The 13,255-nt window shown below is 43.5% G+C and overlaps 1 pseudogene; it reads right to left on the reverse strand.

Moving 5' to 3' along the window:
- Positions 1-2,238: 2,238 nt before the first annotated feature.
- On the reverse strand, positions 2,239-8,312 carry LOC125888927 (uncharacterized; annotated as a pseudogene).
- Positions 8,313-13,255: the final 4,943 nt, after the last annotated feature.

Genomic DNA, 13,255 nt, shown 5'->3' on the forward strand with positions numbered 1-13,255 from the left:
ATGAGAAAAACTGAAGGGGACTGAACACTTTTCAATGAGATACAAACAAGGATTGTCCATGAACTGTTTTTTTCAGTTGGATATAAGAACTAAATCCATATCTGTCCTATTGTAATGAAGTGGTCCACTTTCTCTTTAAAGATGAGGGGCAGCAAGATTAGCGCCACACGAAAGTCAACCTCTGTAAGAGATAATGAAATAGGTCTTTAAAGTCATTTTTAGACAATGCATCATTCCTTGTGGATGTCCAACAAATAACTTGAACAGCGTTCAGCTACATCTTGCATGTGTGACAATATAACATCATAATTAATCCTATCTTCCTCACACACAAAATACTTTTTTCTTTAGAAGACACTTTATTATAAAAACTGCAAGTTACTACAAACCCTACACACAGTTACAAAGAGTAAAATCTAAAAGTGAGCCAATAATATCCGATAATCCTATTTATTTTTACATTTTTACCTGGGTGTAGCCTACATAATATGAAATGAATAACTGTAATGATGCCAAACAATCAATGAGAAATGCATCTCAGTCTACCTAAAAGAGGAGAAAATGACTTCAGGTCAATTTTCTAATGAATATGTGATCAACAACATTTCTATGCCTGCTTCCTGAGTCATCAATCAGAGTCTGACTACAAAACAGATCCTTCACTGGATAATGCTCAGCTTTTAACATAAAAAGACAAAAGTCCCACACTTCAACCCATGCAGCAACGTTATAAGAACAAACAACAGTAATGTGGTAGTATGTAGTGTCTTTGGCAACTTGCATGAGTCGGAAAAAAGTACAAATTTATATGTGCAAGAGTCGCTGCACGGCCAGTCCTCCCTACCGACTCTACGGTGGTCTGCCCCCCACAAAACAGCGTCCCTCTCCGGCAGGTACGGCAAGACGCAAAACTGAGGTCCATGATTTCAAGAACTGAAATGGAGATGATTATTCATGCCTTTGTTTCATCTCGCATTGATTATTGTAATGCACTTTTTATGTGTTTTAAATCGCCTTCAGACTGTGCAAATTGCAGCAGCAAGGCTTTTAACTGGGTCTAAGAAAAGGGATCACATCACCCCGATTCTATATTCCCTACATTGGCTACCAGTCAATTTTAGGATTCATTTTAAGATCTTGGTACTTATTTTTAGAGCCCTCCATGATCAAGCCCCCTCGTACATCACTGAGTTACTGAGACCCTATTCTCCCTTACGTTCACTAAGGTCATCTGATCAGAAACTCCTGATGGTCCCCTGCACCTGTTTCAAAAGACGAGGAGATTGTTCTTTCCAGTCCCGTGCTCCACGCCTTTGGAATGCACTACCTCTGACTCTGCGTAGCATAGAGTCCACTGAAGGTTTTAAGAGAGAACTAAAAACTTATCTTTTTAGACAGGTTTTTTACTTAAGTTGATGTTTTTGGGCCTCTGTGACTTTATTTGTTTTCTGTGCCATTGTGTGTTTTCTGTGTTGTCTCTGTATTTTATTGCTTTTTATTCTTGCTGTAAAGCACTTTGTGATTTTATCTGTGAAAAGTGCTATAGAAATAAAATTTACTTACTTAATTTACTTACAAAGAGGTACAAATGTGGACTGTCAGGGGACACTTTAGTCACCACATCTATGTTAACTTCCTGCGCAATGAGCAGCAAATTTTAACTAACGTTAGCTACCTAATAGTTAGCATTAACAAAATCACCTCCACCCAGCAACACAAAACCGGTCGATAAAACATAACGTTACAAGGCACAAGTGTTAAAAAACATATATTTGGTGACGTTAACCTGCTATTTTTTAGACTGAAGTTGAATGTCCGACTTTACCGAGCTAATGTCATTTTCTAGATGACATTGATGCTAGCTAACAATTTAGTCACTCGGTTTATTCAGTTTCGACAACGGGGCTGCACAGAATATATAAAGCTCTATATCTTCAACTTTTTGTTCAATTTAAAATTAAGTTACCTCTGAATCTCTGTGCCTGTTCATCTGTCAAGTTTAATCCAGCCTCCTTTAGCTTTTGAAGAAGCTCCTCCATTGAGCCCTCCATCTCCGGTTCAGTTTGAGCTCCAAGTGGTGACTTTAGGGATGTGCAGTTGATGCACGTGTGTGCGCTGCTGCGTAAGTGTGTGTGAGCCATTACAGGTCATAGGGCAGGCCCTTCATCATTGCGGTTCGTTGATCCTTGTTCATCATCAGCCCTATCTCCAGGATATTGTTGGACTAAGAGTCTCATCCTACTCTCTAATGTGCTATGTGTGAGCTCAGTCCTGCGTGTTCTTTAATGAAGCAATAGGAGAAGATATTCGGTCTCAGTTAATGTAGTTTATTAAGCAGTAAAGGAATAAAATTACAGAGCTCTGGGTCTCAACTTCACGTCCCTGACGAACAACAGAGGTGTGTCAGTTCACGAAGTCTGACCTCCTGTCCTTTCCCTGACCCAGTATATTTGAGCGTAACAGAGTGTCATTGTGCACGCAAGGCGTTGTCCTCTTCTCATTGGCAGTTCCACTTCCTCCTTCACCACACCACGCCCCTGCCTCGTGTTAATCTGACTCCTTCCCGCTGGCGGTGGGGGCGTGGTTCCTGTTTTGAAAGACAAGAGAACAACACAACTCCCTACACGTGCTGTACCTTACTATCTGTACATCACTTTCTATTCTTTTTACCATATATGAAACTAATTATCTAAGCATTGCGGTATGTGCTCCTCAGACTTCATGTCTCTTCCTCTCCTGTACTTCTTCGCTTCTGCAAAGCAAACACATTCAGATCAGCTGAAATCATCTCAGTATTCTCATTGTTCACATATCTAAAACTTATATAGTGAAACACAACTGATAGTAAAACACATAAAATCATTCTATTCCCAACAGTCCCCCTTTTGGCCTTATAGGACTGAGGCCACTTTTTTTTTTTAAGTCCCAATGTATCCAGGTCCCCCTTTTTAGGTCTTGTGATTACTGCACTTTTTGTTTCTTTTGAAACTAAAAGTTATAACTCCCCCTTTTGGTCTCATACACATGAGACCACTCATACTTTGTCTTCTTCTGAATCTGAATCTGAATCTGTCGGCGGTTCCCCCCAATAGGGTGTCCATCTCCATTTGAGTCATCTGATACGGTGGGGGTTGTAGATGTTTTCTCCACTGCTGACACTATGATCCTTTCACAGAGAGACCGAACCACTTCTCGAAGATACCACCCAGGGGTTTATCAATGCCTGAGTGTTCATGCATTTCCTCAGAGAGCGTGCGCAGCCCTTCTAGCGCCTTAGTTACTGACCCGTCTGGAGCTGTCTTGTTTGGGATGAAGGTGCAGCAGAGGCCCTGGAACATAGAGCAGACACCCCCTTTCTCCGCCAAAAGCATGTCTAACGCAATTCGGTTCTGTACTGTCATCAGGGAGGTGGCTGCCAGTTGTTCAGAGAGTCCTCCAACTGCATCCCCAGTGCTGTTGGCCAGTCTAAGAACATTGTAATGCACATAATTAATTCTGTCCACATTTTTGTTAGGGGTGATGGGAAACAGTGCAGCTAATATGGGTATGTTTTCAAAACCAGCGGCCACTTGGTCAGCCAATTTGTACTGATCTGGGACCCCGCGTGGAACGCCTATGGCGTCTATATACGTGGTGGAGTCAGAGCCAATGTCAAACGTGTCTCTTTTCTTTTTGCTAGAACTGGCCTGGGAGGACCAGAGGCACTGCCAGTTGGACCAGTGCGCGCATGCCAGTCCAGATAGATGGCAGGGATAAACAGAGGGTTTTATCTCCACAGTTTATCACAGAACACAGGTCAAATTTAAATCCCATGGCTGTTCCCCTCGTATAGTTCAATGTGATGCCACCATACTTATCTATGCAGCTGTCGGAAGGTCTGCCTGTTCCCGCGCTTCTTTTGGTTCGGTTTCGTGGTTGCTTTGTGGCTTTGTCTCTGGGGGAAGACTCAAAATATAACAGAGTTAAAACAATAACACAGGTTAACACAACAACTCCCAACACACACCACTTATGGTGGCGTGGTTCTAATCCTAATAATTCTAATAACAATTTCATTTTTTTATTTTGTATTGCAAAAAGGTAAATATAAACGTGTAAAATATAAGAGTAAATATGGAGTGTAAATGTTGTGCAAGCGAGTCTTTCTTGTATCCTGGCTTTATATTACTCAAACGTACTCTGGGCAAAGTGTTGCTTCAAAGGAGCTTCAAATCTTCACATTGATCACAGGATATCTCTTCCGCACTTATGCTAAGCTAAATGAATAAATGTCTGTGTGAATAAGCTGTGTGTTTGTTTTTTTTCTTTTAATCTTTAGTGTCTCTTATGTCCTCCAGTGTTCGGGCAGGTGTCTCTGCCACTGCACACTGACTCCAGTGATACCGTGTGTCACCTTTTCCCTGTAGTTTGACGGCGTGGGACAGCCGTTCCACGACTTTGTAGGGACCAGTCCACTTTGGCTCTGACCACTTTCGTTTGATCACCTTGAGCAGGACCCACTCTGATGTTGGGGGGTCTTTCCCTTCTGCTCCCTCCCGAGCTGTGGTCACCTGTTTGGAGAAAGCTGACACCAATGCTGTTAGTTGGTCATAATATGGTTTGTATTGCATAGGGCTTTCTATTTCTTCTGTAGTTTGGATCCCAGCTCCCGGTCCCGGGAGCTGGTGTCCTGTTTTTAGTTCATATGGCGTGAACCCTGTCAATGAATTCACTGAGCTCCTGATTGACATTAGAGCTAGGGGTAGAGCATCTACCCAGCTCATTTTAGATTGAGCACAGATTTTGCCTATTTTTCCCTTAATAGACTGGTTCATCCTTTCCACCTTGCCCTGTGACTGAGGATGATAGACTGTGCCAAATGTGTGTTTTAGCCCCAATGCCTTCTCTACCTGCTGTAGGTCTTTGTTTTTAAAGTGAGTTCCGTTGTCAGATCTGATTCGTTTGGGGAACCCATGCCTGGGGATATATTGATTTATCAGAAATTTGATTACTGTTTTTGCATCCTCTGATTTGGCAGGTATGGCTTCTGGCCAGCCGGTGTATGCATCCACCGCCACCAGAAGATACCTGTGCCCTCCCACTCTTTCTATCATATCTGTGTAGTCAATAATGACCTCTTGACCCGGGAGTTTAGGGAGAGGAAATTTCCCTTGGTGTGGTTTCACTGTGGGTCTGACATTATATTCTGTACATATTTTACATTCTCTGATGTGATTCTCAATCATGGCTGGCAGAAAAGGGTGCCACCAATGAGTGAGACCTTGCACCATCTGCACCTTTCCACAATGAGTCACCCCGTGAGCCTCCTGGAGGACTGATCTCATCAGCCCTGGGGGTAGCACTGGTCTTCCGTCCGGAGACCTCCACATACCCTCTGTTCTCACTGCTCCTCTCTCTTTCCAGACTGTAAGCTCCTGTGGAGAAGCTTTCTGCTGCTCTGCTATTAACATATTTACATCACAAGGTGGCAGGAGGTCATGTACTGTTTTCTCTGTTTGTAGCATGATATACTGTGGACTATATCCTGCCTTTCTCTTGGCTGCCATGTCTGCAGCCTCATTTCCCCTAGCGATAGCTGTCCCTGCTTTATCATGGCCCTTACACTTAATGACTGCTACCTGTGCTGGCTTCATCAGAGCCTCCTGTAGCCTCTTCATATCTTTTTTGTGTTTAATGGGGGTTTTTGCTGCTGTTAAAAAAACAGATCTGATCCACTGTGTCATTTCCACATGGATTGCTCCTACAACATATGCAGAGTCTGCGTAGATGTTCACTCTCTTCCCTTCTGACCATTCTAGAGCTGCAATCATTGCCTGGAGCTCAGCCAACTGCGAGGACTCTTTCCCTGTCACCCTTTCCGTGAGGACTTCTTCAAACCCTGTTTCTGTCTGTCTCACCACTGCATATGCTGCTTTCAGTCCCTCAGTTGGATGCCTGAAACAGCATCCGTCTGTGAACAGTGTTTCCTCTGCGTTAGTCAGGGGCTTCGCCTGCAAATCTTCTCTCACCCTGGTGTCTTTCTGCACCTTTTCCTCACACCTGTGTGGCTTGCCCTCTCCCATGTTATCTGCCATGTTTACACCTTCATGTGTGAATGTTATGTGTGGTGCATTTAAGATCTTTTCCAGTCTCGTCTGTCTGAGTGATGTCATAGTAAATGCCGCTGAGTTTACATATGCCACTATGCTGTGCGTTGTTAGTACCGTCAGTGCGTGTCCCATCACTATGTGTTCTATTTTCTGCAAAATTTTTGCCACTCCTGCTGCATGTCGTGTGCACAGTGGGTGTCTATCCTCGGTTGGATTTAAGAATATGCTTACATACATCAGCGCCTGTCTGCCTCCCCCTTTTTTCTGAAAAAGCACACCAGAGGTGGTGTGTGTCTTTTCAGAAACGTCAAGAAAAAACGGTAGGTTGTAGTCGGGGATGGCTAGATCAGTGGCAGTAGAGAGTGCCTGTTTGAGGGAGTTAAATGAGGTTTCAGCATCAGTGGTCCATACCAGGGGAGCAGTAAGATTGCGCATGCCCTGTGCATTAACCATGGCACGCAAAGGATGGGCTTGCTGTACCCTGTGAGGCCCAAAAATGACAACATGTCTTTCACGGTGTGTGGTTTTGGGTGATGCAGAATCGATTCCCTGTGTGACGGGGACACAACCGTGCCCTTAGTCGACACTATGCGACCCAGGAACGAGACCTGCTGCCTACAGCATTGTAGCTTGGTTTTAGAGACTTTGAACCCTGTGTGGTGTAGGCGTAGTAAGACAGAGCGTGTGGCCTCTAGGCAGGTGGAGGGATCGGGTGGATGATATCATCAACGTACTGGATTACCACAACCCCTTCTGGTAGTGACAATTCGGCCAGCTGCTGTTTGAGAACCTGATTGAAAAGACCAGGTGACAGGATGAGACCCTGTGGGAGGCGGGTGTAACATAGCTGTCTACCACGATGAGTGAATGAGAAAATGTTGCGAAGGGGCGGCGCGAGAGGTAGGCAGAAAAAGGCGTTCGCAAGGTCTATACAGGAAAACCACTTATGTTCTGGCGACAGGCTAGACATGGCGGTGTATGGGTTTGGCACTGGTACTGTGGGCGTGGAGATTACTGCGTTAATGCGTCTGAGATCATGCACCATGCAATATTTGCCTGTATTCTGTTTCTCTACAGGAAGAATGGGTGTGTTCCAGCTGGAGTTTGAGGCCTCCAACACTCCAGCCTGTAACAGACCCTCTATAGTATCTGCAATACCAGCCTCAGCTGCTGGCTTGTGGCGATACTGATTCTGCCAAATTGGTGTCCAATCATTTAACTCAAATGTAATGGGGGTGACCTGTGCACAGTAGCCCACATCGGTGGGTCCAGAAGACCAGAGAGAGTCAGGAAGTGTGTGTAACATGTGTTCTGCGTCTGGATGGTCAGTCTTTTCCCTAACATGAAACCTCTCTATCTGTCGGTGTTCCAGGATCGCCTTGTCTGTAGCTCCCTGCCTGATGCGATATGCTTTCTCAGAGGGTGAGAAATCCACCTAAGGAATTTGGGTGCGGATCCAATCAGTGAGTTACATTAACCTCTTACACATAGGACCCAAGTCTTTGGCCTGATGTTTTGCATGGATTGCCAGAGATATGTGAGGGGAGGCTTCTTCCTCCCCCTCATACCACTGTTGCTGTTCTGAAGCGAGGTCAACAGCTGCAGCCACTCCCTCATTACCCACCAGTATACAGGACGACTGTATATCCCACCTGTGACCTTCAATTTCGTTATAAAATGCCTGCTGATACATCTCATCCCCTTTTCTATCATAATAAAGTGGGGAGTGGTTTTGTGAGCGGCAGATTTTCTGATTGACACGAGAACCCAGTTAATTCAACCGCTGATGATGACATGTGAATAGCAGATACAGGGAGGTTTAATGTGGAATACCGTGCCCCCGTGTCCAACATGAAAGGCAGTTCTTGATTCAGTACTTTCAGTCGCAGGTAGGGGTCTGCCAGCCCCTCCCGCGTAGGGGTTCTTGGGCCCCGTCAATATCCTTGGGAATCTTCCCAGGTCATCAGAGGATATTGACCCTGCGGAGCGACAGTGGCATTGGGTGCTTGATGCACATAATCTTGATAACCTCCCCTGTGCGGTCCCTGATATCCGCCTCTGAGGGGGTCTATTTCCGCCACCCCTGGGAGGTCTGAGCTGCCCGCCTTGCATCCGGTGCATCCTGTCCTCCAATCACTCGGGGTCAGCGTTACATGAATAGGTCTGGTGTGGACAGCGTTCCCGCCAATGCGATAGGTCTCCACAAAGGAAGCACCCCCCATTACCCTGACCCCCTCTTGGGCCGCCACGATTTCCCCCCCTGCCTCTGAATCTTCCTGTACCACCTCGGGAGCCGCTCCAATGGGGAGGGAGATGGTCTACTCCCTCAGGGGTTGGAAAAAGATCTGGGGTAACTGTGGGTGATGGCTGAGGCTGCTGAATCATTTGATTGTTTGATTTTTTGTCTTTTTTCACATCGTTCGTTTTACGACGTGCATCCTCCAATTGAAGTTTGAGCAGCTGAACCTGTGCTGAGTCTGTGTTTTCCTTCTCTTCCGCCTGCTTAGCTCTGTGTTTTTTCATGTGGTGTGTGAGGTGTTTCTCCCACTGTTCAGTGGAACAGCCAGGAAGGTTAGGATTGTTGTCTAATGATTCTTTTACCTTCGTGGGCAGTCCCTCTAACACAGCCTTTCTGAACAGGGTGGTTTGTAGGTCACAAGACCCTGAGTGTACTCCAGCCACATCTACCCATGTGTTCTTACATCTGCTAAGGAATGTTGCGACGTTTTCGTCAGGTTTGATGTGAAAAGTGAGCGTGTGCATGGCGCCAGACGGAATGGGAAACTGTTGTCGCATGGCCTGACCGATAGCAGTGGCATGGTGGGCGAATGGCTCTTTATCCGCTAAATTAACTGTTTTTGCCAACGTCTCAAGAGCAGTTAAATCCCAGCTGGAGAGCTGTTGTCCCAATAGCGCCCTCCAGTCCCCTAATGCTAATTTGTGACCCATGGTCTGTTTACAGAAATGCTCCCCTGCCCGCAGAACTCTGTAACCTCTTTTTTGTGTTGTAACAATCTACACAAAGGTCTTTCAACCTCAGACAACCCGTGTCTTCAGACTATATTCTCAGCTGTCCAAGGGGCAACCTTATGGGTTCCCCCCCGAGCTTATCCACCTCAGGACACTCGTCTTTTTCTTTTTTAGAGATTAGATGGAAAACCTAATCTCAGGGCTTTTCACCCGACTATGTTTCATATTTAGGAGTCAAATTTATGATTTGCTCCAGGGCCTTACACCCGACTATGTTTCATATTTAGGAGTCAAATTTATGATTTGCTCCAGGGCCTTTCACCCTGTCCTGTCGAGGTGTTGACTATGTTTCGTATTTAGGAGTCAAATTTATGATTTGCTCCAGGGCCTTTCACCCTGTCCCGGGGCATTTCACTTTTGTTTTGTTTTAATTTTATTCCTTTACATTTTAGACTAGGAGACTTTAGTACAATGACAACACAAGTTTTAGTGTTTCCAATTGCAGAACTTCGATAAAACAGGCGTCTACTTACCTTCTTTATAGGCCACGGCAAGTGTTGTCACGATACTGCTGTCCTCCGCTGTTGAATGTCTTTTATCCCGTCAATCCTCCGGCTTCAATCACGTCGGGGTCACCAAATTGATGGACTTGGGGCTCATCCTACTCTCTAATGTGCTATGTGTGAGCTCAGTCCTGCGTGTTCTTTAATGAAGCAATAGGAGAAGATGTTCGGTCTCAGTTAATGTAGTTTATTAAGCCGTAAAGGAATAAAATTACAGAGCTCTGGGTCTCAACTTCACGTCCCTGACGAACAACAAAGGTATGTCAGTTCACGAAGTCTGACCTCCTGTCCTTTCCCTGACCCAGTATATTTGAGCGTAACAGAGTGTCATTGTGCACGCAAGGCGTTGTCCTCTTCTCATTGGCAGTTCCACTTCCTCCTTCACCACACCATGCCCCTGCCTCGTGTTAATCTGACTCCTTCCCGCTGGCGGTAGGGGCGTGGTTCCTGTTTTGAAAGACAAGAGAACAACACAACTCCCTACACGTGCTGTACCTTACTATGTGTACATCACTTTCTATTCTTTTTACCATATATGAAACTAATTATCTAAGCATTGCGGTATGTGCTCCTCAGACTTCATGTCTCTTCCTCTCCTGTACTTCTCCACTTCTGCAAAGCAAACACATTCAGATCAGCTGAAATCATCTCAGTATTCTCATTGTTCACACATCTAAAACTTATATAGTGAAACACAACTGATAGTAAAACACATAAAATCATTCTATTCCCAACAGGTACCACGGAAACAATGCCAATGTAAAGTCAGTTAGGATCCTTTGTCATGGTGGACAAACGAATTCCCTGGTTCAACAACGTCATGCAATGGGCATTGGTTAATGTTGTTTTCTAGTTTAGAAAACTTTATTTTATCGCTATTTTTATTGTCATTTGACTGAATTTATTATGGTGCATTAGTATGATTGTTGGTTCTCTAAAAACATTGAACTGTGTGTGATATAACTGTCATTTTGATGTAATGAGGTAGTTAGATTATAGTTAATAGAGGATCAACTGTTCCCCTTACGTTATTAAAATGGCAAATATATTCCTCTTTTATAATTTCACCTCATTAACAATAATAATAACAATAATAATAACATGATTATGATGATAATGACTGTGAAGACCACTCCCTCCGCATTGGAATGACGAATTTGATATTATGACAATGCTCACCCGTGGTTCATGTGACTTTTTGCTTTAATGTGAATTTACATACAATTCTGTTTGATATGCTTTGAAATTGTGTGAATACTAGGGCTCCAACATCATCTGTATAAAATAAATATTTGTGGTTGCATGTACATTGTTGCTAGGGTGACCATATTTTGATTTCCAAAAAAGACGACACTCGGCCGGCCATGACATAGCCTACTTAAATGATACTCGCAGTTTACTCAAAGATGCCTTATCATTTTAATATATTTAAAATTTATATGTATGGATAGAAAATTCAGTTATATTACAAAATAACATCTCTTAAAGACAGAAATTCAGATAGGCCCCAATAGGGGACACATACACACACTAGAGTGTGGCGATCTGAGCCCGGGTTTGGTCAAAAATGTAGCTATAAATTGTATTCGGGCTTGGGTCAGATTCGGTCAGCTTTCAGTGAAAATGTAGTGTAAAAATAAATAAAATCCTATTGTCTGTCCTGTTTATTGCTTGAGCTCTGTTATTTACATGACAACATCTGAACATAACACACACAGACACACATTGGCTGTTTGTTTCTACCTCTCCCCTCGCTGGAAGTCTCGGACCTCCAAGTTTCAGTCGTTACCATGTCATTATAAATACAGTGTATACACATACATATAACACATAACATAGCGTTAGTGGAAAGTGAATGGATGATGTTAAACAGTTCACGGACCTGCAGCGTGATTGTCTTATGTTGAGAGTTCAAGGTACAGTGAATGACTCATTTATTGTTGTTCAAAATGCTGACTACATGGGGCAGAAAACTTTTCCTCAGCCTCTGTCCGTGCCTTTAGCCTGGAGAAGTGTTATGGAGCCCTCTATAGTTCCAAACATTCCACCCCGTTTATTTCAATGGCCGCATGGCGAGAAACTCCTGAGGTAAGGTGATGAAATATGGACCAATTTTAAGTCATTACGTGTGTTTATTATATTGGAGGTCCTTTATTATGTAGATATCGATTGATTTTTTTGTATGTTCACAATGTAATTATGTTTTTTTGAGTCAGGAATGATGATCGATTTTCAGCCATTGCCTGCTAGTTCGTTAGCTCGACGTCGCCAGCTGTGGAGGTTTAGCACCTAAGTGTTCCTGTTTGATTAATGAATCACAGACAAATCACGTATAGTTGGGATGATTAGTAACGGGTTTTATTTAGATTTTATCATCTGAACCTGACGGTGTTAGCTAAGGGTAACGTTAATAGGATGTGTTAGCTTTTATTAGGTTTCTCAACTGTTCCATAAGAAGATAATGTAGGACAGGCGCACATACTTCTGCCTGAGCCTTTATCAAATACCTAATGTATATTCTTTTTATGTTTACGTAAGAGTGTTGTTATCTTATAATTTAATTCCTGTTTATATGTATGCCGTGTGATGACAGACTAAAATAGGACTACTACTTCACTACTACTACTACTTCTGTCAGCATTTAAGGCATATGTTATGTTTAACTTGGAGATGTCACAGTCACACTATAGAGGCTAGACAGCTTAAAAATGCTGTTTCAGCTTGTCTTTGAATGTTTCATTCATAAACTTAATCGTACAAGACCAAAACATTGCACAGTGGTTTAAACACTACGAGTATATCACAACACCTGTTACCACTGAATTAATGATACTGTTTACCTCTGATTTAAAAATATTACATGTTTATATGGAACTTTGAGTTTAATTATTTTAAATTGTGTCGTTTAGGTGATCCTGAAAGAGCCCTGTGAAGTTTCTGCTGTCAAAAGACCCCACAAGTGAGGTAGCTAGAAATTACATGAGCAACAAATTATTTTGTGGCTGTTCCTTTTCTTAGTTGTGTATGTGTATCATGTTTTCTTCTTGCAGGGTTTGCTGTTCCTAAAGCTATGCCTTTTCCAGCTCCAGGGATGGGAACAAAGTGACCACCCTTTGTTGAGTCACTTTTTGATTCGAAAGCATATGTCATCATCTACTTGTCTTGCTTTTCTTTTATCAGAGTACAGTGGGCGTATTTGAATGTGTGTGTCTGTCTCACAGGTCCGAGGTTCTCCGGCCCAAGGTTTCTAGTCAATTCAATTCAATTCAATTCAATTTAATTTAATTTATTTGAACAGACAGTGCAAGTTAATGAAAATCAACAGATTATTTAAACGAGACAGTTTCAACCCGTTGTTCCTTGCAGATACTCCTTGGGTAGACGAGGATAAATCCTGCTCCCCTCATCCTTGACCTGCAAATAGAAAAATAATTTATTTTCCTGCTCCTCTAACACAACTTACATAAATAATGTTTTGGGCAGAATTTGGCTGAACACCTGGTGCACCACCTCCTGCTGCTGCTGCTGGCATTGGCTGGTGGTGTTGGCTGCCACGAGCAGCTGATGGTGGCTCTTGATGGTGGCGGATGCCGCTGGTGGTGGCTGGTGGCTGCGGTTGCTGCTGGCAGACGC

This window comes from Epinephelus fuscoguttatus, linkage group LG5 (assembly GCF_011397635.1).
Source record: "Epinephelus fuscoguttatus linkage group LG5, E.fuscoguttatus.final_Chr_v1".
Lineage (NCBI taxonomy): Eukaryota > Metazoa > Chordata > Actinopteri > Perciformes > Serranidae > Epinephelus > Epinephelus fuscoguttatus.